The sequence below is a fragment of the Chiloscyllium plagiosum genome, unplaced genomic scaffold, assembly GCF_037043375.1.
Source record: "Chiloscyllium plagiosum isolate Xiang-an unplaced genomic scaffold, Cpla_swu_hap1 HiC_scaffold_31, whole genome shotgun sequence".
NCBI lineage: Eukaryota > Metazoa > Chordata > Chondrichthyes > Orectolobiformes > Hemiscylliidae > Chiloscyllium > Chiloscyllium plagiosum.
Window position 1 is genome coordinate 22373934 of NW_028270169.1, and position 12551 is coordinate 22386484.

The 12551-nt window shown below is 38.7% G+C and overlaps 1 protein-coding gene across 3 annotated transcripts in view; it reads right to left on the bottom strand.

Annotated features, from left to right (window-relative positions):
* LOC122564000 (coronin-6-like) overlaps window positions 1-12551 on the bottom strand; it is a 242289-nt gene that overhangs the window by 211390 nt on the left and 18348 nt on the right. The window lies entirely within an intron of this gene.

The following is a 12551-nucleotide window of genomic DNA, read 5'->3' on the forward strand; positions in this document are numbered from 1 at the left end:
ATTGACTACAGTGTGCAGGCAAGATGGGTTAGCTATGGAAATGCTGAGTTAGAGGGGTAGGAGGTGGGTCTTGGTGGGATGCTCTTCAGGAGGTCAGTATGGACCCGATGGGCTGAATAGCCTGCTTCCACATTGTAGGGATTCTATAAATCTATAAAAGATGATCTATCAGCAGCATAGCTGCTCCGGTCACTGTTTAAATCTGCAAACACATATACCTTCTGTGCAATAAATCCATCTGTGCCCATTGTTCCCATTGCAACCAAGACACCTAGCTTTGTCATCATGCATAACCCTAAGAAGGTGGCATGTCCTTCTTTGTCAATCTATTTTACCATAAATTAAACATTCCCACAGCATGGCACACATCCAAACTTCGTGTTTCTAACAATTGGTACTTAGGATCTTTCAACTCATTTAGTAGCTGATTGTCAATACATTTGATTTAATTAAAACCAACGCAATAAAACCAAAATAAAGGAAACACTTAAAAACATGTATTTTACAATAACCCATATATGTGTTCATCTTCTTGACATAAAATATGTGGAATTCATTGCCACGGAACGCAATGGAGGCCGGGGCATTAAATGTCTTCAAGGCAGAGATTGATAAATTCTTGATCTCGCAAGGAATTAAGGGATATGGGAAGAATGCGGGTAAGTGGCATTGAAATGCCCATCAACCATGATTGAATGGCGGAGTGGACTCGATGGGCCGAATGGCCTTACTTCCACTCCTAGGGTCTTATGCTCTTATAAAATAAGATTGAGGCAACAACAATGAAACTACTTAAGTGAAATAACTCCGGAGAGGCCAATGTCCTGTCACCAAGTCCCCATTTATTTACCTGTGGTGAGTCCTTGACACTGATCCAGCTCCCTCAGAGCTAGCTCTCAGAGTGAACAGGATGTCTGACACTCCTGCTTATATCAGTCAGCCAGGCTCCCTGTTTGGACCAGAATAACATCCCCAGAAAACTCATATTCTATGTCGTCCATGTGGCTATCTTCATTACAGTCATTACAAGAAGTATTGATCAAAACTAGATAACCAAGTTTGGGATCTAAATTGCTATTGTAATGCAACATTCAGTGAAGAGGTAAAAGATGAAAAAATGATTGAAATAAATAGGAAAGGTATATATATATATATATATATCTTTCAATTCTTACCACAGGATGCCTCTGTACAGTGGAATGATAGGCTCCCAAGTGTGTTGTTAAAAATCATGTATATGAAGGAGGGAAGGGAGAAAGTAGGGAAGACAGAGCATTAATTATAATGACTTCAGGACAACGTAAGGTGTCTTACAATCAATTGAATACTTCTGAAGTATCTTTATCATCAAAATCTAAAAAATGTGCAGTGGCAAATTTAGATAGGGAAAAGACCCAGCAACCGCAGGGAAATAATTGGGCACATAATCTGTTGTGATTGTTGTTAAGGGATAAATATTTGCCATGACACGGGAAAAACTCCCTAGTTACGCTCTGAATAGCACCACAAGATATGATGCATTCATCAGACAGGACAATGGTGCACTGAAATGTCAGTCTGAATTATGTACGCAATTCCCTCAATATGAGAGTGATGGCACTGAACCACGGTTGACAGCCTTACCTTTAACAACTATTTGAATTAAACAGCAGCGCCACTATTGCACCAGAGTCATCATGTTATGCAGGGGCCGGAATGAGGTACAGGATGGCCTGGATTTTGGGGTGTTGAAAGGGAAACGTTTCTGCTCCTTTGTAGGCATTTAACAGTACAAATACAGGAGCAGAAGGTGCAGAATTATCATCACCTCAAAATTCAACTCAGAACAAAATCAGAAAACACTTCTTTACACAAAGAGTAGAAAAAACGTCTAACTCTCACCTCTGAAAGACTGCGTGACTATAATTTAGAGTTCTAGAGTTCTAGAGCATAGAAACAGGCCCTTCAGCCCAACATATCCATACTGACTAGGTTTCCTAAACTGAACTAGTATCATTTAACTGCATTTTGCCCATATCCCTCTAAACTTTTCCTATACACGTACCTGCCAAAGTCTCTGTCAGCCCATTCTATAAGCACACTATCCTGTGCATGAAAAAGTTGTCTTTTAAATCTTTCCCCTCTCACCTTAAAACTATGTCCTCTAATTTAGGGCTCCTCTATCCTGGGGAAAAGACCTTGGCTATTCACTTTATCTGTGCCCCTCATGATTTTATAAACCTCTATAAAGGTCACCCGTCAGCCTCTAGTGCTTCAGGGAAGAAAGGTTCTAGCCTATCCAACCCCTCCTTATAACTCAAACCCTGCAGTCCCGGTAACATCCTTGTGAATCTTTCATGCACCCTTTCCAGTTTAACTTCATGCTTCTGATAGCAGGGCGACCAGAATTTTACACAGTACTCTAAATATGGCCAAAGCAATGTCGTGCATAGCTGTAACATGATGTCCCAACTCGTTTACTCAATGCTCTGACCGATGAAGGCAAGTGTGCCAAACGCCTTCTTCACCTGTCTAACTGTGATGCCCCTTTCAAGAAACTATGTAGTTGCATCCCTAGGTGTCTCTGTTTGATAACACTCCCCAGGGTCCACCATTAACTGTGTAAGTCCTGCCCTGGTTTGTCTTGCCAAAACGCAACACCTCGCATTTACTTAAATTGAACCCCACTAGCCATTCCTCAGCCCATTGGCCCGAGTTGATCAGATCCCCTGTTGTACTCTTTAAATAACCTTCTTCAGCATCCATTATAGCACCAATTTCAGTGTCTCCATCCACAGAATTACTAATCATACCTCCTATGTTCTTATCCAAATTGTTTATATAAATGATGAACAACAGTGGATCCAGCACTAATCCTTGTGGAACACCACTGCTCCCAGGTCTCCAGTCTGAACAACAACCCTCGAACCACCAACCTCTTTCTCCTACTATCAAGCCAATTTTGTATCCAATTGACTTGGTCTCCCTGGATCCAATGTGATATAACTTGACTAATCAGTTAACCATGTGGACCACTGTCGAAGGCCTTGCTGAAGTCCATGTTGATAATGTGTACCACGTTGCCCTCATCTATTTTCTTGGTCACCTCTTCAAAAAGCTCAAAACAACTTTGAGAGACTCGATTTCCACAGACAAAACTATGTTACTATCCCTTATCAGTGCTCGCCTTTCCAAATGTATATAGATCCTTTGAAAGTTTCAGTATGCAGAGCAATAGATTTTTGTTAGGTAAATGTTTCAAAGGAAATAGAAAGGTTGTAAATTGAATTAAGGTACAAATTAGTCACAATCTAACTGAATGACAAAACAAGCCCTAGAATGATCAGTTCCTGTTATGATCCTAATTATTCATTTTTATAAAATCATAAAACATGGTTGCACTTTCTGACATTCAGGAACATGCAGTGAAATTTCTGTAATATATTGAAGAATTAAAAAATAACAAACCATTAAAAATGTTAAAAAGCAATAAAAATATATAGATGAAAAGAAAAAAAAAGTAGATTTTTTTTAATGATCAGCTTTATATTGGGCATTTTTTAAAAAATCAGAAGTGAGCCTAGCAGTCTGAATTTATTGGATGGTTGGTGTCAGCAGACACTTTCAACAACCTTCTCGAAGAAGACAGAGGATTTGATACCTTTAAATGCAATAAACTTAACCAAGCTTAAGCTCACCAAAATAACAGTCAACAGTATCAAGAAGCATACCTGCTTGCTGAAATGCAAACTCAGTTGCATGAAAAGGACCACAGGGTTGATCACTGCATCAATACCATCTCCAAATAAGATTGGCTTATCACCTAAACTATTGCATACTACTACTTCAGAATACCAAGAATTCATTGAAAATCAAGGAGCTGGAATAGACCTAAGGATCACTATGGATGAAGAAAAGTGTTCATCACAACTTGATTGTAATGCCCCTCAGTTCCATCAATGTACTATTCAATTCCTTTTCTTAGAGTTTTTTGTTTCTTGAAACAATTTGAGAATTCATTCCATAAATTGCTCAATTTGCACTTGAACAAGAATTTCCTCTTATATATCCTGCAAGTACTCTTCTCTAATTGAACCGGTGTCCACTTATTTTTCATCCATAGCTTACTGTAGCAATTCAAGGCTCTCGATGCTTAACAATTTTACAATGTCACCACATTTGGAGTACTGTGTACAATTCTAGTAGACCGACTATAGGAAGGATATTATTAAACTAGAAAGGGTGCATGGAAGGTTTACAAAGTTGTTTGCGGGACTGGAGGGTTTGAGTCTCCTTTCCAGGCCAAAATATCTTGAGTCTTCTCCTTGTACTCATATTTAATAATGCCTTCACATTCAGTGAATGTAAACTTACCTAGATACAAATTTTGCCATCATTATGTTGAAAGGGACCCAGAAGACTTAATTAAATATGTCCAAACCAACAATCAACAAAACATTCAATATTCATCCCCTGATACTGCAGATTAGCCATGAAACTCTTCCCTTTACTGTCTCCATCACTTTGTCTGTTGTTCTATCTATTTTCTTATGACCATAATTGGTATCCAAAGTGTGGTCTGACTAAAATGAGAGAAATTTTGATCATTACTCCCACTGACATACGTTCAATCATTTTCTGTATGTAATTCAATATGGTAATATTTTGTTAATTCCTGTTGTATGTTGGTTGGACATGTTCAACTGAATCTTTTTGATGCCTGTCAAATGTATTATGGCAATTTTGAACAAGGATCGACTTCTGTAGATAATCTCACAATACCATATTCACACTTGTGATGGGTATTATTGAATGGATTTGTAATGTTAAAGCCTTCCATAAATAATGGTTTTATGACCAGATGTGTTGACTACTCACAGTTCAGAAAAAGTTACTGGCTGTATTTTTCTTTTGTCCACTACATGCTCCTCATGTAGTACTGATAGCTCAAGACTGGGTCAGCATTTATGTCTTTGTAAAACTTTGAAGTCTTTTTAAGGGAACAGGCGACCTTTTCCCATTCTATAACTACATTCACAAAGAAACAGCCATGGAATAGAAAATCTTCAATCTACTGATAATATGATTTAAATAAAACCATGTAAAAGTATTTAAAATTAATCTATCCTGATGTAAAAACATTTCATTCTGAAAATGTGGCATGGGTTCATAAGCCACGTGCCAGTATTTCTTAACAATGTAACACTATCATTGCTTGCACAAGGTAACACACTAAGAAACTGCATTTTTTCAGATAGCTGCCCAATGCAGCCGAGAAGGCTGGAAAGAAAGCCATTACAAACATTAAAAAATACAAAGCAGCTTCATACACAATGGAACAATTACCAGTTACATTTGCAGATGTCAAACCTTCATGAGAATTGAAGGTTTTACAGATGATTAATTGCCTACAGTGGTGACATTGGTGGAAAATAATGTCAACTAGACTGTTATGGGTCCCATGAAGGGACCGTGCCAGCATTTACTGGACAACAAAATAGAATATTGTACATAAATCAGAAATGGCATAACTAATGACCAGTTCTGTAATATAAGATGGAGATAGCCTCTCATCTGTGTGTTTCTTGTGAACAGTGTAATGACTTTAAATTTCCTGCTTCTTGTGCATTACATCACTATTTACTGGTCTGTATAAAGTAAATCATCATATTTAGTGATGCGCTTTGAAGACCTGCTTATAATAGTGAATTACTTAGATACCAGAGGTACTATTGCCACTCGTAGAAACTGCTTTTGGCCATTCAGCTCCTCAAGCTTGTCCTGCCTTTCAATTAAATCATGACTAATCTATACCTTTGCTCCACAAATCACCTTAGTCCCATATCACTGATAATCTATCAATCTCAGCCATCATTTGCAGCGTTTGAATTACAGAATTCTCCTGCCGTTTATGTGAAGAGGAATATTCTGATTTTGCCCTTGGATAATCTAGGTCTAATTTCAATATACATCCTCCCATTTTTGATTCCCATTGTAGTAAAGAATTTCCATCCGTCCATCTATCCTCTTGAATCTTCTTCACATTTAAAAACTTCAATCAGTTCACCTCCAATGTTCAAATGAATACAAATCTCTTTTATGTAAGTGATCAGTTCTGCAATACAAGATGGAGATAGCCTCCCATCTCTGTGTTTCTTGTGAACAGTGTAACAACTTTAAATTTCCTGCTTCATGTACATTACATCACTATTTATTGGTCTGTAAATAATTACATTTAGTGATGTGCTTAAGCGATATTACCAATCTGGTGAATCAGTGCTGTGACTCTCCCAAAATCAACATATCCTTCCTGGTCTATGGTGTCCAATACTGAACACGTGGCTCCAATGGAATCTAACCAAGGCTCTGTACAACTGAAGCATAATTTCCTCCCATTGTAATCTAACCCCATGGGATACATTCCATCGGCTTTTTTGACTCCTTTGTATACCTGTCCACCAGCTTTAAATGATTTGTCTACTGTTCTGTACTTGACTTCTCAAATCTCCACAGTTCCTATTTCATTAGAGTAAGTTTAGAATATACTCTGACTTAAGGTCCAAAGTAAATTACCTCATATTCAAAGACCAGCCAGTCTTTTCCTGCTTGCTATTTTCACATGTAAATGTCATCTTCCGTCCTTTTGCCCACTGACCATCCATGTCCCTGTGTAATATCCTACTCTCGTCTGTACAATGCACCTTCTAATCAGTGGCATCCAGAGAATTGGATAGACAAACCTCTCTTCCTTCATCCAACCATTGCTACTTCTTAGGCTGTCCCTAGAAGGAGAGGATGACTTTCCTCCACTCCAAGGTTAAAGGTCCTGAACTATTAAGCAACCAAAACCATTAATAAATATGGTGAAAGCTGCAAAGCAGATCCCTGGGAGAGACTACTTGTCATAGCCCTCCAATCAGAGCAAACATCCATTTATCAGTACATACTGACTACTCTGTGCATGACTAACATTAACAGAGACAAAAATAAAAAAGTGTTTAAACAAGCAAAGAAGCCTCTAATCCTTACAGGGAGCCCTTGTAGCAGAGTGATAATGTCCCTACGTTTGAATGAGGGGGCCCAGGTTCAAGCCCCACTTGCTCCAGGGTATCTCATAACATCTCGAAACATGGTGATTAGAAAATATCCATAGTTCTTTTTAAATTAACAACCTGTGAACTAATATCATTGAGTAATATAATTGCATAAAAAATTAATGACATATGCAGAGCTTTTAAAACCATAAAAGACCAAACTGAGAAAAGGTAGGACGTTGCTTTTACAGATTGTTTTACAAACTAGTATTGGATGTTGCTGACTCTGAATTTTTAAGTAATCAGCAACATTCAATAGTGGACAGTCGTTGCTATACACATCATCCCTTTCTTCCTGTGCAATGTTGTGGAATTCAAAAAAAATACAAATTTCAATCCTCCATGTTAATTTTCAATACAATACAAAACTGAGATCCTGAACAGTGACAACAGTTTGGGGAATCCAGCATACCGATTTAATCTGAAACCTTTTGGTTTCATTATGTCAATCCACAATGAAATGTTACTCTACCTTGGTGGGAACGGTCAGGTGAAACTTAATCCTGCGCAAGCCCACTAAAATACAGCTCAAACTCAAACATCTGTCAATTTGCATGAACCCCCAAGAAATACTAACTCTGTAACCATTGTTCTATTGCAGTATTTTTACTTTATGTTTAGGCAGCTACATGTCCTGTTCAATCACAAACACAGTCTTATTGCACATTTAGGTTAGCAGATCATCCAGAATGAAAGCAGCACCTCCAAATATCAAATCTCGGAGTGAAAACAATCACTTTATGTTTCCTTTGTGTTCTGTGGGATAACATCAAACTGCTACCAGAGCCAGAGTCATTCTTACAAATCACATATATTTCAAGAATGTGATATTACACTCCAACATGATTGCACTTTTTAAAAGTATGTACAGTTATTCCAAAGTTTGGAATATATTGAACATGGTTATTACACCATTGCTGTGCATGATTACAAAAAAGGAAAAAGTGAGGACTGCAGATGCTGGAGACCAGAGTCAAAAACTTTGTCCAAAGTCAGAGTCGAAAAGTGCGGTGCTGGAAAAGCGCAGCAGGCCAGGCAGCACAAAATGACCTGCTGCGCTTTTCCAGCACCACACTTTTCGACTCTGATTTTGGACAAAGTTTGGAAATTTACGGTGAATGCATGTTATGTCACTGACAGCAAATGGTCTTAAAATTGTAAACTTTTAATTTGCCATCACTGGAACAGTGCAAGTTGGCTAAGCACACTCATATTTGAAAACAAAACTGGGTCATCACGGTTTTTATTGATGCAACAACTCTTAACTTAAACTCTTATTATATAATCACTTGGAGAGCTATGACGCTGGCCGGAAAGCTCGTATCAACATATAGTTTCAGCAAGTTAGTTCAAATATAGTTCTGATGTAAAACCACAGATCTGAAACTTTAGTTCCTGCTAAACAGTTGTGAACGTTCATCTTTATAAAAGTTTTAATTCAGATATAAGTTTACTTACATCAGCAACATTCTGTTTTTCAAAACTAAATGCTCATAATATTTTCCTATTACAATGACTATTCTGTTAGTACAGTGTTATATCATGCATACTTAGCTCATTAGTACCATTCTGGGTCAACGGTCCAAGGGGCAATAGTGACCAAAGAAGCATGATTTCTTTGGCGATGGAGTTATTGATTTGTGGCAAAGATAATTCAGAATTCAATGGTACTTGATGTTATTAATGTGCAAATCATCCAATGGCTTGCAGAGAAGAAAATATCCTGAGAATTCCAAATTTCTGAAAGTTGCCTCACAAAAGCAACAACTCGCCCTCAAATTCCTCTTAGGAGAGCAACACAAAAGTCCTGGGAAATGATGATGCGGCGTAACTAATGAGCCAAGTCACCTACGCCTGGGATTTTTGCTCCGTAATATAGTCTGTACAACTTAGCTGCATCACTGCACTGTAGGAAATTCTGAGCCATATTAATATGTATCATCAATCAGTTCTGAAAAGGGATCTACGTCTGAAATATTATCCTGTCTACAGGAAGGTGCATTGACTATTTCCAGCAATTTGTTTTCATTTTGTGGTGTATGGTATAAAGGAACAAAGGAACAAAGGCAATTGCTAATGAAACCAAAAGGTTTGCTTAATATTCCCTGCATCATAATTCAAATGATTTTAAACAAAATTTCTTAGACTTTTCAAACCTCAATTTTTTCACTTCATTTCAATTTACTTATACACATTTTTGTTTCATGTTTTCTTTTAGATTGGATTTTTCCATTTAACGCACCCAAAACAGAATCACATTCTCACATACTTTGGAAATACTGTTGTCTCCAGAGTCAATAAATATTAAAAGCATCTTGAAAGGATCATTAATTCCGAACACAGTAAAAGCAAACTGTAGGCCAGACTAATATATGTAACCTCTTTTATTTAGTCTGATTATGTGGGAGACATCTGGGGACAATGGTACAAAGGTTCCTTCAGAATTTCCTGTAAGGATTTTAATCTTTGTTTTTCTGTTAGTAACCTTTTGTTCCCATTGTTTAAAAAATTGAGCTGGCAACCCAATGACACATCAAAACTATTATAGTCATTTGTGACTCAGAATGTCCACCAAACCACTTGCTCCTCCCTCCTTGTTGTTACTCTCTTCCTTCCCCCCTCCTATGGCTCAAAAACTTCTTTAAAAATCAATGTCTTACCATCTCACCGGCACATCACATTTACAAACACAACCAAAATGCACCCCTCAATATCTTTAGCCAACTTTCATTCATCTCACTGACAGTCCCATTCCTATACCTGCCTAAATGCACAGTGTTGAGATTGCGTTTCAAGTACAATAAATTCCCAGGTAAATCACTAGAGGAACAACACTGCAATTTCAAACAAGCTCTTTGTCATCACTATCGTCTTCATACCTAGGGTTAACTAATAACACTCTCAAACTGGAGAGACTAGCCTGTCCTATTACTAAATGCTGCAAATATGTGATAAGGATTTATTGGCTCTTGGGAATACCTGAATAGGACAAGAAGTGGACAGGATAGCAGTACAATGGAATGTAGAGTTGAAAGCAACTCAATTTAATAGTGCCTATTCCAGTAGATACCTATCATTACGCTTCCAGGAGAGGCTGCTTAAAAGGTTACACTTGCCTTGTTAAAAAAAGGAAACGAGAACTTTACCTTCATAAAGTCAAATAAAGTTTCTCAACCTCAAAACTGTTCTAAAAAATGTGGCTAACTTTAAAAATTCTGAAATCATTAATTGTTAGAATATTGCGTGCAATTCTGCTCTCCTTCCTATCGGAAAAATGTTGTGAAACTTGAAAGGGTTCAGAAAAGATTTACAAGGATGTTGCCAGGGTTCAGGGATCTGAGCTATAGGGAGAGGCTAAACAGGCTGGGGCTGTTTTCCCTGAAGCATCAGAAGCTGAGTGGGGACCTTATAGAGGTTTACAAAATTATGAGGGGAATGGATAGGGTAAATAGACAAAGTCTTTTCCCTGGGGTCAGGGATTCCAGAACTAGAGGGCATAGGTTTAGGGTGAGAGGGGAAAGATATAAAAGAGACCTAAGGGGCAACTTTTTCACACAGAGGGTGGTACGTGTGTGGAATGAGCTGCCAGAGGAAGTGGTGAAGGCTGGTACAATTGCAACATTTAAGCGGCATTTGGATGGGTATATGAATAGGAAGGGTTTGGAGGGATATGGGCCGGGTGCTGGCAGGTGGAACTAGATTGGGTTGGGATACCTGGTCGGCATGGACGGGCTGGACTGAAGAGTCTGTTTCCATGCTGTACATCTCTATGACTCTAAGTACATTTTGAATTCTGGTATCTTTACAAAATTATTTGTGATAACATATCTAAATAGGACAGCAAAATCAGAGAAATTTAGCTGAACTAAGAGGAGTTTTTAGAATGCGTCATTGAGAGTTTTCCAAACGTTCAAACTGTGTTCTATATTTGGACAGCTAGGCTTATTTTATCATTATTTTATGAAACCAACTTCTGTTTCAAAATCCTCAACCTTCTGTGTTTTTTTAATTCATTGATGGGACAGTGGCAGAATTGGCTGGCCCAACATTTTATTGCCCATCTCGAGTTCAATGCATCCCTACAGTGCAGAAAGATGCCATTCGGCCCATCAAGTCTGCATTGACCCACTGAACAGAATCCCATACCCATGACCGCACATCAGGTTTTTGCCATGGCTAGCTTTCCTAACCTCTATGTCCTTACACTCTATGGGCAATTATCCTGGCCTATCCCACCCACTCTCAATGAAGCATTCTAAAAACTATATAATGTTCAGCTAAATTTCCCTGATTTTGCTGTCCTATTTAGATATGTTGAATCCTTGGACTGCAGGAGAAAACAGGAGCACCCAGCAGAAACCCACGCAGGTACTGGGAGAACTTGCCAACCCCACACAGTTACCCAAGGTTAGAATCAAATCCAGGTCCCTGGTACTGTGAGTTGCCCTTGAGAAAGTGATAGTGAGTTGTCTTCTTGAACTGCTACAATCCACGAGCTGTAAGTAGTCCCACAATGCTGTTAGGGAGAGAATTCCAGGATAATTACCCAGCACTATATTTCTAAGTCAGGATGGGTGAGTGAATCAGAGAGGAACTTCCAGGTGGTGATGTTTTCACCTAGATGGTAGTGGCCGCGGGTTTGGAAGGTGCTATAGAGCCTTAGGGAATTTTTGAATGTGTCTTGTATGTGTACGTACTGCAGCTATGGAGCATCGGCAGGGAGGAAGTAAATGGTTATGGACATGGCACCAATCAAGTGGGCCGTTTTGACCTAGTTGGTGTCATGTTTCTTGAGAGTTGTTGTAGCTGCACTGTTCTAGGCAAGTGGGAAGTATTCCAACTCATTCCTGGCTTGTGCCTTGAAATAGTGGACAGACTTTGGGGATTCAGTGATGGTAATGCCATTGGATGTCAATGCTGGAATTCTCCTTGTTGGAGATGGTCACTGCCTGGCACAGGTGTGCCACTTGTCAGCCCACATTGTCCAGGTCTTTTTGCATTTAGTCACAGACTACTTCATCTGGGGGAATCAAAACATTGTGTGTTTCCTTATTTTCTTGCATTCAATATGGAGTAAAATTGCACCCTTTTTCACTCAAATAAACCTTACAAGTGAAAAATTGTTAATAGTACAAGAGGTACACAATGTCCATGAAATCATTCACAACATTAGTTTGCACCCTCAGCAGAGGAGGGAGGCTCATTTGAATTGGCTCACCTTTTTGGATGACCATACAGGGGGTTAAACAAAAAGTGGAGGCAATCACCCACTTCTCTCCCAGTTGTAATAATATGTTGAAAAGCCGATGCGCAAATACAATCCCAAAGCAGCACATGATGCCAATTACAAAACGTTCCCTGCCATCCTGGCTCTTCTCTTCCCAAGCAATCTCCAAACTTCTTCTCCAATGTTACCTCCAATTCCACACTTATAATTTTGTTGATCATCCCTTGTGCAAACTTTTTTCAAATACCTTC